Raw genomic sequence first — 9,944 nt, 5'->3', positions numbered from 1 at the left:
ATGATCTTACTTCAAATTTGCTTGTTGTATTTTATATACAGTTGTAAATGTCAATAAATAAATTTAAAAAAAGATCGTTCAAAGGGTGGGCAACCTGAATATCTCAGTGAATCCAGGGAAAACGGATTAGTGACGGAGTAAGAAGTTAGTATTCGCACCCCAAAAGCATAAAAAATCAATAATATTTTATGGATCACTTATAGTTGACATAATAATGAAAGAATAGCATCTAACCCTGATGGAAGATTGGAAAAAATATGTTTTATTAAATTTTTAAATTTACTATTCAGTAGTGTCTATCTTGGACAAGCGTTCATAACTATATTATAAACTTATAATAAAGAATATCCATTCACTACGGTTGGTCTTTCTTATACGCTACATATGACAGTGACTTCCTGTGGCTTCCTGAAGGAATCCTGTTACTAATCGATATTCATTCTTTCCGATAAATAATTCCTATATTTTCTCATAGTTTTAGCTCAAAATAATATTTAGGAGTAGTTACGAATCTTTTAGAAAACATCTTAAACTCAATTTTTCAAAGTATGGCTCAGATGTTAGTTAAGAAGTGACTAGGTAATGTATGCATTCTGATTAGCAAGTCTGTTGAACAGTTGTAAAATCCTTGTCATTTTGAACCTTGGCCACAGAATACATTGTAATAACATCTCATATGCTTTACAAAAAAAGAGTAGTTTTTATATCATATATTAACATATTAGTCGCGATATTATTTCCTTTATATTTTTTTATGTTAATTTTTGTAGTATTTAAGTATTTTCTATATAAGTATTTAGTATCTTTCTTAAATTCTAAATTCACAAAATAGTATTATGAGTATTAATATAACTCCGTATTAATTAACTGTATTTATTATTCATAAATGAAACCTATAATAAATAAATTATAGTGAACCTAATACCGTTAAAAACAATAACAATAATTTACAATAAACTATTCTTAAGCCTTAAATTTTAATTTTTGTAAGATAAGAATTGTTTAAAAACAGTTTACCCTGTAACCAGAAATTCAAATTTAAAAATTTTTATTATTAATATTGAATAACTTGGGAGACATTCTCCTAAGAAATCTAGAAACAAATTAGTTACCGTTGAAATTAATTGTTGGAAAAAGATCTGGGTGGTGGTCAGGAAAGGTACAGAAGATTATAAACTAATAATTTCATAATTATATAATTATTTTAAATTATATTACAAAACTTGTTAATTATTAACTATTAAACATGTTTCTGTTGTTTTTACATATCTTTTTTGGACGCCACCCGTATCATCTGCATATAAGTAAAAGTGAAAGTAAATTAAAAACTGCTTGTTTATCTGTGGTGAGGAAAACATGTTCCAGACAAAATTAAATAAGCTCAACATTGATTTTATTCACAAAGTTATTTTGCGATGGGTAAATTCCGATCTATCCTCTGTAATGACCATTTAGTGGTTTAAATCTCATTAAGATCCTACATATACACAAGAAGGTTGAAATTGGTTTTATTTTTAACTATTGTTAAATGGTGAATGTAAAGATTAAAAATAGTTGGGCTAAAAACGGAACCGTGCAGAACACCACCCTGTATATTTTAATTGAAATGAAAGTAGATATTAATAATTTTTAAAAAATAGTTATTTATTTGTAATTATAGTCAGCATATTATCTACTAATAATTAATAATTAGAATATTCTGAAAATTTACTTTTTATATGGACGCTTTTAAATAGAAAGCAGCAACCAATCGACTGAACTGAGAAAATGGATTTATTGTTAATAATTGAATAGTAAAGTCAATAAATAAAACTAAGTTTCGCTGCTTCACTTTAATTATCGCACAAATAAAAAAAGGCTTCTAAATTTTTCGCTTGGATAATGCAGAGATAGTATAGTTTCGTTCATCAGAGAACGACACATCTTCATTTTTACTAATTTTTCACCAGATGGCCGATTTCCTGGTATTAAACTGTACTTCATCTTTCTTCAACAACAAGAGGCTACTTTGAATCGCTTTCTTGCATAGTAACATATTTTTCTTTTCGGATATTTTTTTAAGCATTTTTTTCGTAAACAGTGATATGGTTAGACCTGAATTTGTTTTGAACATAACGAATTTCGAATTGAAACGATCAATACATCAAAAGACGTAACATGCTACATGGTAGGAAGGCGAAGCGGAACGTGGAGTAAATGAGATTCGTAATTATATACTAAGACTCATGGAAAACAAAGGCATAAAGGCAACAAATAACGGAATTTATTAATTTTTGACAGTAAAAATTGTGTTAGCCAGCAAAAAAAAAACTGGCGTACTTTCCTTGAATAACCTCTTTGAATAAAAAACCTTCCAGCAGCCAAAGGTAGTGGACCTTTTAGGAATATGGAAAGAGAAATAAGCGAAATAAAGGTTCAAAAAGAACCTCATAAGAAGCTCTATCGTGGTGTTATAGATACTCATAATTATAGGAAGAATATAAAGGAGTATAACCTCGGATTACTACAGCTGTGTGGTAAAACAATTATGAAGCTGAGAATTCCATATCAAAATAAGTTCTCAGGTTTCTTCTTGATTTAATAAATAACGATCATATTTCAAAATTTTACCATTTATTCTATAGGAGCTAGGAAAGTTTTATATTTTTTTTACTTTAATTATTTTACACCTTTCCACTTTTGTCATTGAAAATAATTATGTTTTTTTTATTTATTTTTTGTTGTAGTCTTTTTCGACTTTTCTTTATTTTTTTCTAATTTACAATGAAAATAGCTTGGTTAATTCGGAGATGTTGTTTCCTTAAAAACCGGCACATGTTGACCTATGGGTTGGAAAAATGGATACAATGCTGGTACAATGCATTTATAAAATATATTTAGTTCTAAAATCTAAAAGACATAAATGTCTAATATACAAAAAAGAAATAAAATAAATTTTGATTTTAATATTTCAATATTATCTATTGAGTAAGTATATCTAAAAAAATTGATGATTCTTCTGTAAAGTTAGCACCATGTCAAATAAGCTTATAATTATGCAAAAATGACTAGTCTAATATAGACATATTACATATTTTTGTGGATTCAGTTTCTCTTGATGGTATCAACACCTGTATGGATTTCGTTCTAACTGTTCAGCATTAAAGGTTTAATTTAACTGAGAGAGTAAAATAAAATATTACACGGTGATCACTAAAAACATTTTTATACAATAAAGAGATTAGCAAGCAGCCAATTAATTACAAAGAAATAATGATGAAATAATACTCACTCAAAGAATAAGCGGAAGTTAGTTTATGTTTATATAGCTCTTATTGGCCCATTAATATATGATATATATTTGTTAAAAATAATGAAATATTTCATTAATTATTCATTTCTAATATGAATCTACTTCACAGTAGGCTGTAAAGCCCAGGAAATACTTATCATATATCATGTATTTACTATTTAGAATTCAAACCTATGAACTATAAATCTTCAAAAGAAAATTTATTCGACGCCAGAAAAAAAAAATGTTTACTATTTAGAATTCAAATCTAGGAACTATAAATCATCAATAAATCTTTAAAAGAAACTTTATTCGATGCCGAAAAAAAAATGTTTATTTAACGACGGTAGCTAAAAAAAAATTTTAAAATATCTCATCAAAAAGGTTTAATCCATTTAGAAATATTACTACTTAAGGCCCGAAAACAAATAAATTTGTCTCAGACGTCTTGAAATGTTCTTAACCTCTTCCTAGTCCATAAACTATGAGGGGGGGGGAGAGAAACTAAATAAACAAAATTTATGTACGTTACAAACTTTAACCTTCTTAAAATTACAAACAAAGCCTTGGAACACTTCAAATGGTTCTATTCGTAAGAAGGAGTTCGCTAAAACCTTATTGAGAATAGGACATACAAATCAGAACTCATTCTAAGCTGATCCGCAAGCAACCAGTGCTAAAATTCCAACATTGTAATATTAAAGTTACGATCAACTACATCTTCCAAGTCCTCTTTGTACAAAACAGATTTAAGTAGATTGGCATTAGGACCAGACATATCATTCACCTTAAATGTCGATGAAAATAAAATCGGTATTATCTTTTTAAGAACATATAAAACTTTTATCATTAAATTTAAACTTCTGGTACTGTTGGGGGGGGGGACAAGTCCGGCAAGTGGGCCTAGTGGTCCTTTTTGCCAACCCCTGGCGGCTACCTAGGTTCCCGCCGCATACTGACCAAGGTGGGAGTGTCAAGATTCATTCCTCGGGATCGCGGAAAAAAGAATATTAACTGCCCCAGGTGGGGACCGAACCCACAACGTTGCAGACAGAGTGCACCGGTGCCTGCGCCCCAACTTGCACAGTCGTCACGTCCATAAATTTAAACTAATGAAATTTTAAAATCTTATGGCTGTAATCCAAAAATGTATAATGCCTTTTGATAGTTAATGTCTTATATCGTAAATCAAAAACCCTCATTAAATAAAAATAAAACACGGTAATTGATAAACCTTGAGTTTACCCTGGCCTTAAAGCATCAACAAACAACAATTACAAACTATATATCCACTCTTAGTTCCAGATATGCAAAACCACAACAGTTCAAATAACAATGCAGTAATTTCATATCATTACTTCAATTTATATTTATTGTCTGTTATGTTATAGTTATTGTCAATAAATTTGAAATAATATTGGATTACTTATCAATTTAAGAAATAAAGAAGTGCGGTAGCTTAGAGAATAAGGCGCTCCTAACTCGAACCGAATTTGATTTAGCTGTATTGCAGATAATTATTTATCTTGTTACAGTAGCCGATAGTCAACCCTGTGTGTTCGGAAACCCTCCTGGAGCATACTATACCCACCCTCTATAAATTGCGTACTCTTAGTTCAGGAACAGTCTTGCGGCTAAGCATGATCTTGAGCAAATCATGATTTTTGTATAACCGTAGCTCGGAAAGCAGTACTTCATGAGTTGTAGCTGTTAAAATTTTAATTTTAATTATATTTTTTTTTAATTTGGACATATGGAATTGAGCTCTGGGGCTCCACCAAACCATCAAATTCTTCCCGCATCCAATCGTTACAATCCAAAATCCTACGTAAAATCGTTGATGCTCCTTATTACGTCACAAATAAACTCATTCATAAAGACCTAAATGTTCCTTATGTAACCGATCTAGCCCGAACCCGATATTATTCCTTCCATAATAAACTCCCTAACCACCCAAACCCACTCGTGTCTAACCTTGCTTCCTCTTCCATTCCTGGCAATCCTCCAAGGCGCCTGAAAAGAAGATGGCCTCGTGACCTTATATTGTAAACTGTTTTAGAGTTCTACTACTGGGTAGTTTCTCTACATCCTGTATCATATCATATGTCATTATGATCAAATTTACTGGTTGTATTTTTTTATACAGTTGTAAATATCAACAAATAAATAAAATAAAAAAAAAAATTATATTTTTTTAATTATACCTACAAACCTGTTATGTAAATAGTACCTCTTTTACGGTACTATAAGTACTTCAGGAAACACGCCGGAAAAGCCCTAATTTTCTGATTTTCTGCATCCGAAAACAATAAGTTTTTCATAATTTAATAATTATATTAATTTCAATTCATTATTTTAAAAAAAACAATAACAGGTTGTAATGAATATGTGATATGACTACTTATGGGTAGCGGAGAAATCAGTATATTTCTTAATTGCTGCAAATATTAATAATATTCTTTTTTTTTTTTTTAGAAGACGGTAACGTTCTGTTATACTTAATATTCTATTATACTAGTAGAATTATAAGAAGGGCGAAATGATGCGAGAAAATTCATGAGTGTTGGATACGGCTGCTTGGTCGGAGTTAAATTCTATCTCCGTGCTCCAAAAAGAGCAGTCGACAAGTTAAAAAGCTTAACACCAAAATGCTGTAAACATATCACAGTTTATATAAAGCCATAGCAGTTCTAAAAAAGAATTAAGACTTACTTAATTAAGACAACACTATAGCTGTTCGTTCAAGGCTCTGAAAATGAGAGAGAATTAATATTAAAAAAAAATAAAGTTGCGAATGTTGGGGTAAGCTAAGATTCCTTTCATGTGAACAAGAGGACATATATACGAAACATTTGATGGGAGGAGACGAGTCAATCTGCTAACAAGTAACTAAAAATAAAATCAAATACATAATAGTAAAGCGAAAACCGTAGTCTACTATGACTTGATAAAAATCCAAATGACCTAAAAACACCTTATGAAACCTTCAGCAGTAAGTATAGAATAAGGTGATAAATCCTTAAAACTCAATTGTGTTTTAGGATTGTGTTTGATTCTAAAATATTCTGTACATAAATACATAAGAAACAAACAAGAGGTACACAGAAACTCAATCCGATTTTTTATTTTCCAAATCTATTTAGTACTACAAACCGAAACACGCAATCATTAACTGCGATGCGGAATTATTTGAATTGACAAATTACTTAATGTTACATGACGTTTGAAAGACGACATTCAAAATTTAACCTTGGGTGGGCTTCAAATCAATTATATGACCATTACAATTTGTCAGCACTTTAATGTTTCCCATGTGTAAATCAAGACTAGTATGATTGATTGTACTCAGATACGAAAGATTTATCGGACGATGAACCATCGGAATCTTCAAAACATTGATGTATCTGTATTATTTCTTATTGTTATCTACGTTCTAGATGTCTTAGTACAAATAGTAGATTCAGAGACTCCAATGCTTCGCTGGGAATATGGAGTGGCAGCCTGTATGAAAACCTTTCGCGTAATATAATTGGAAACCCCCGAAATACAAAAGAATGGCAGAAGATGGCAAAAGATCAGCAGAAGAACCAAGCCTAGACTCGACGTGGTTTTTAGAGGGAACCCATAATAATAATAATAATAATAATATAATGTCCTTCAATTATTCTAAATAACCCTGAGCTCACTTGCTATTGCTAAGGTCAAATTTTCATAATTGTTGCAAAACCGCAGTAAAGTTATTTTATTGTTTAATTAGTATATTAAAACCACAAAAATGGCGTAGGAGGAGAGGAAAGTGAGACACACTAGAGGTACAAACCAATTCCAATTTTATTGTATCGTTTTATCCATAAAATAACTCGGAATAACGAATATTCAGATCCTATACATTCCGGAAAAAAATCATAAATGGTTAATTCATGGGGTCTTTCATGGTATCCAAAAATAATAATAATAATAAAAAGCAGGATCTCAAGAACCCCTTAATTCCTTGAATTTTTCTTAACACACATACGAATGAATATTATTATTCAATTTTGAACGGCAAAACATTCAAGAAATTAAGAAGTTACTCTGGATATTACAGCATTTTGATTGAAATTTACTCTCACTTAACTATACCTGCCTAGAAACTAACCCGAAATACGGAATGTCAGCTCTTTTTGAGCTAAGAAGAACCGCTGATTCCCTAATGTACCTGGATAAAATAAACACACACATAAATCTGAGCACCGTAATCGAATCCTAAATACCGTGCCCTAACCGGTATGAAACGGATATAATTAGGGTTGGATGGAGATGGAACTTCTCCAATAATTTACGATACAGTGCAATTAACAAAACAATGTTTCACACAATATAACAGCATAATTTGATTAGAATATTAAATTTGTGATACAATTTTGTTTTTTAATAAAAGAATAATCGATTGAATTAATATTCAATTTTTCTATTACTATTATTCTAATTTCACTAAAATTTCAATAAAAATATGCAAAAATCTCATGTTACGTGATATAATCCATTTTTTTTGTCACATTTTATGTATGTTAGAGGTTCAAGGATAATGAAAGGATATTGTCATCAAAGAAGTCCTTACTTACTGGGTCATCTTCTAACCTTTTCATTCATCCTGACCTTTAACGAATTTAATATGTTTGAAGTTTTTAGATTTTATATCAGATATTTAAAGCTATAAATGAATTTTTTTCTGTTTTATTTTATTTGTTATTGATTTGAAGGCTTTATACATACAACAAAATTTTGATTTTTAATTTTTTTTTTAATATTATGAGAAGGGCGCACTTCAGCAGAACCTACAGGTTATAATACATTGGAAAGTAATGTATTTAAGCAAAAGAAGTAAATTAAATTGATCAATTTAAAAAAATTAAATGATACCCCTTCTTAGCACTATGTGCCTCTGCTAGAATTAGGTACTTTCAATTTAAGTAGTTAAAACTAAAAATATTGGTTTTATTCTTCTCTGATTGAAATTTTGTTTAACCAGAATTGTAACGTTAAACGTAAATGCAAATACGCAGTCCGAAAAATAATTTAGTACATAAAAATTTAATTAAATAATTCAGAATTACAAACATAAAAATATATAATCTGATAACATAAACCATTATGTTCTCTAAGGTAATAACAAAAAAATATTTTTATTGTCAATAAATATAGAACTTAAAAAAACTAATTAGAATGATTCTAGATATTGAAAATACTTTTGTATACTTGGTTAATGAAATAATTCATTGACTATTGGTTAACTAAAATACTAACTTCAGACATTACCAAAGGTCAAGTTCCTTATGAGAAAAGTACATTCCAATGAGCCAAGGTTTAACTGTATCTTTATTCAAAGCCACGATTAATAATACATCGTATTTTTATTGTAATTATAATATCGGTATTTATGATGGACTTCTTCTAGCTACTCATTGGTACTAGGAGCCATTGTATTTCTGTTTTTGTCGTTTCGTTTCCCATTATATATGTATATTCCACTCTTCCTGAAAAAAAATAAGGTTTTCTTAAAACATTAAAAAGATAAAACAATAACTGAAAATTGTTAGTTCTATAATAAAATGTAAATATTTTGTATCCATTATAATATTTTTCGACAATATAGTATAATTTATTCTTTAAATTTTTATTTAAAATGATTAATTTTTATTAAATTCTATTAAAATGACTTTCTAAAAGACAATTCCGCTTATTAAATCGACTTTCCTACATGATCTTTAACAAATGTTAATAAAAATAACTAAATTGAACGAAATTTTAAACTTTGTATATAAGACATTAGTTTTTCTAAAATGTATTTATTTATTATTATCATTTAAATTATTATTATGTATACTATAAAATTAAAATTATTATCTTATTAATTATTACCTGTCACTGCCAACGTAGATGACCTAGCTGCTTTGGTAGATGGCCTCCAATGGAAGAACCCGTACAGAAGGCAAAACCTCTAATTCAGCTGGATAAAACTTAATTATCCAAAAAGCTCTAAAATATGAATTCTTTGGTTACAATAAACATATAAATGAATCCGGTATAAAAAAAAAACAACTCTTGTTTAAAGGTTTAACAATACTTTCTGCATCCGTATTCAATGAATATGAATGATAATCAGATATAACATACATGATGTAAATTTAGCCTTACTTAGCCAATATTTTATTGGTAGTAGTAAGCTTGTTTAAGGAGTTACCCTAGTGAAGGGTATCCTAATATTTTATAACATCACACAAGACAGGGAGGTGTTCAGTGCTCAAAAAGACTGAAACAATCTTTTCGCTTCAATTAACGGTTTAATAATGCAATTTTAACACATGCCTGAGACCCTGACACAGAAAAAATTCGTCTCTTACTATTGTTATTACGTTAGTTTTTCAAAATAAAATTCAACGAAGAGTTCGTTTTCGAAAAAAATCCGCTTCGAAGTAATCCTCTACTTATTCTTGACAAGAAATTTTGTACATAGTTCTATTTCTCATCTAATAATCGTGCTTGTACAAGGCATAAATGTGTGGATATAAAAACATAATATACCCACTATAAGCGTTTAAAATATACTAATACTGAAACAAAGTAAATTGCATATTTATGGTTTTCATATTAGTTAATGATTTTGATTATAGAATATATTTTTTACTTATAA

General features: G+C 29.3%; 1 long non-coding RNA gene across 1 annotated transcript in view; it reads right to left on the bottom strand.

Annotated features, from left to right (window-relative positions):
* Positions 1-8,611: 8,611 nt before the first annotated feature.
* LOC136796887 (uncharacterized) overlaps positions 8,612-9,944 on the bottom strand; it is a 27,043-nt gene continuing 25,710 nt past the window's right edge. The window contains exons 2-3 of the long non-coding RNA XR_010844672.1: positions 9,173-9,289; positions 8,612-8,787 (exon numbers count right to left, since the gene is read on the bottom strand). This is a non-coding gene — a long non-coding RNA (uncharacterized lncRNA). The remainder of the gene's footprint in view (positions 8,788-9,172; positions 9,290-9,944) is intronic.

Source organism: Halyomorpha halys, unplaced genomic scaffold (assembly GCF_000696795.3).
Source record: "Halyomorpha halys isolate HHAL.00 unplaced genomic scaffold, Hhal_1.1 Scaffold673.1, whole genome shotgun sequence".
NCBI classification, from domain to species: Eukaryota; Metazoa; Arthropoda; class Insecta; order Hemiptera; family Pentatomidae; genus Halyomorpha; species Halyomorpha halys.
The sequence above is the reverse complement of the archived record's forward strand: the minus strand, read 5'-3'. Positions and strand labels throughout refer to the sequence as shown.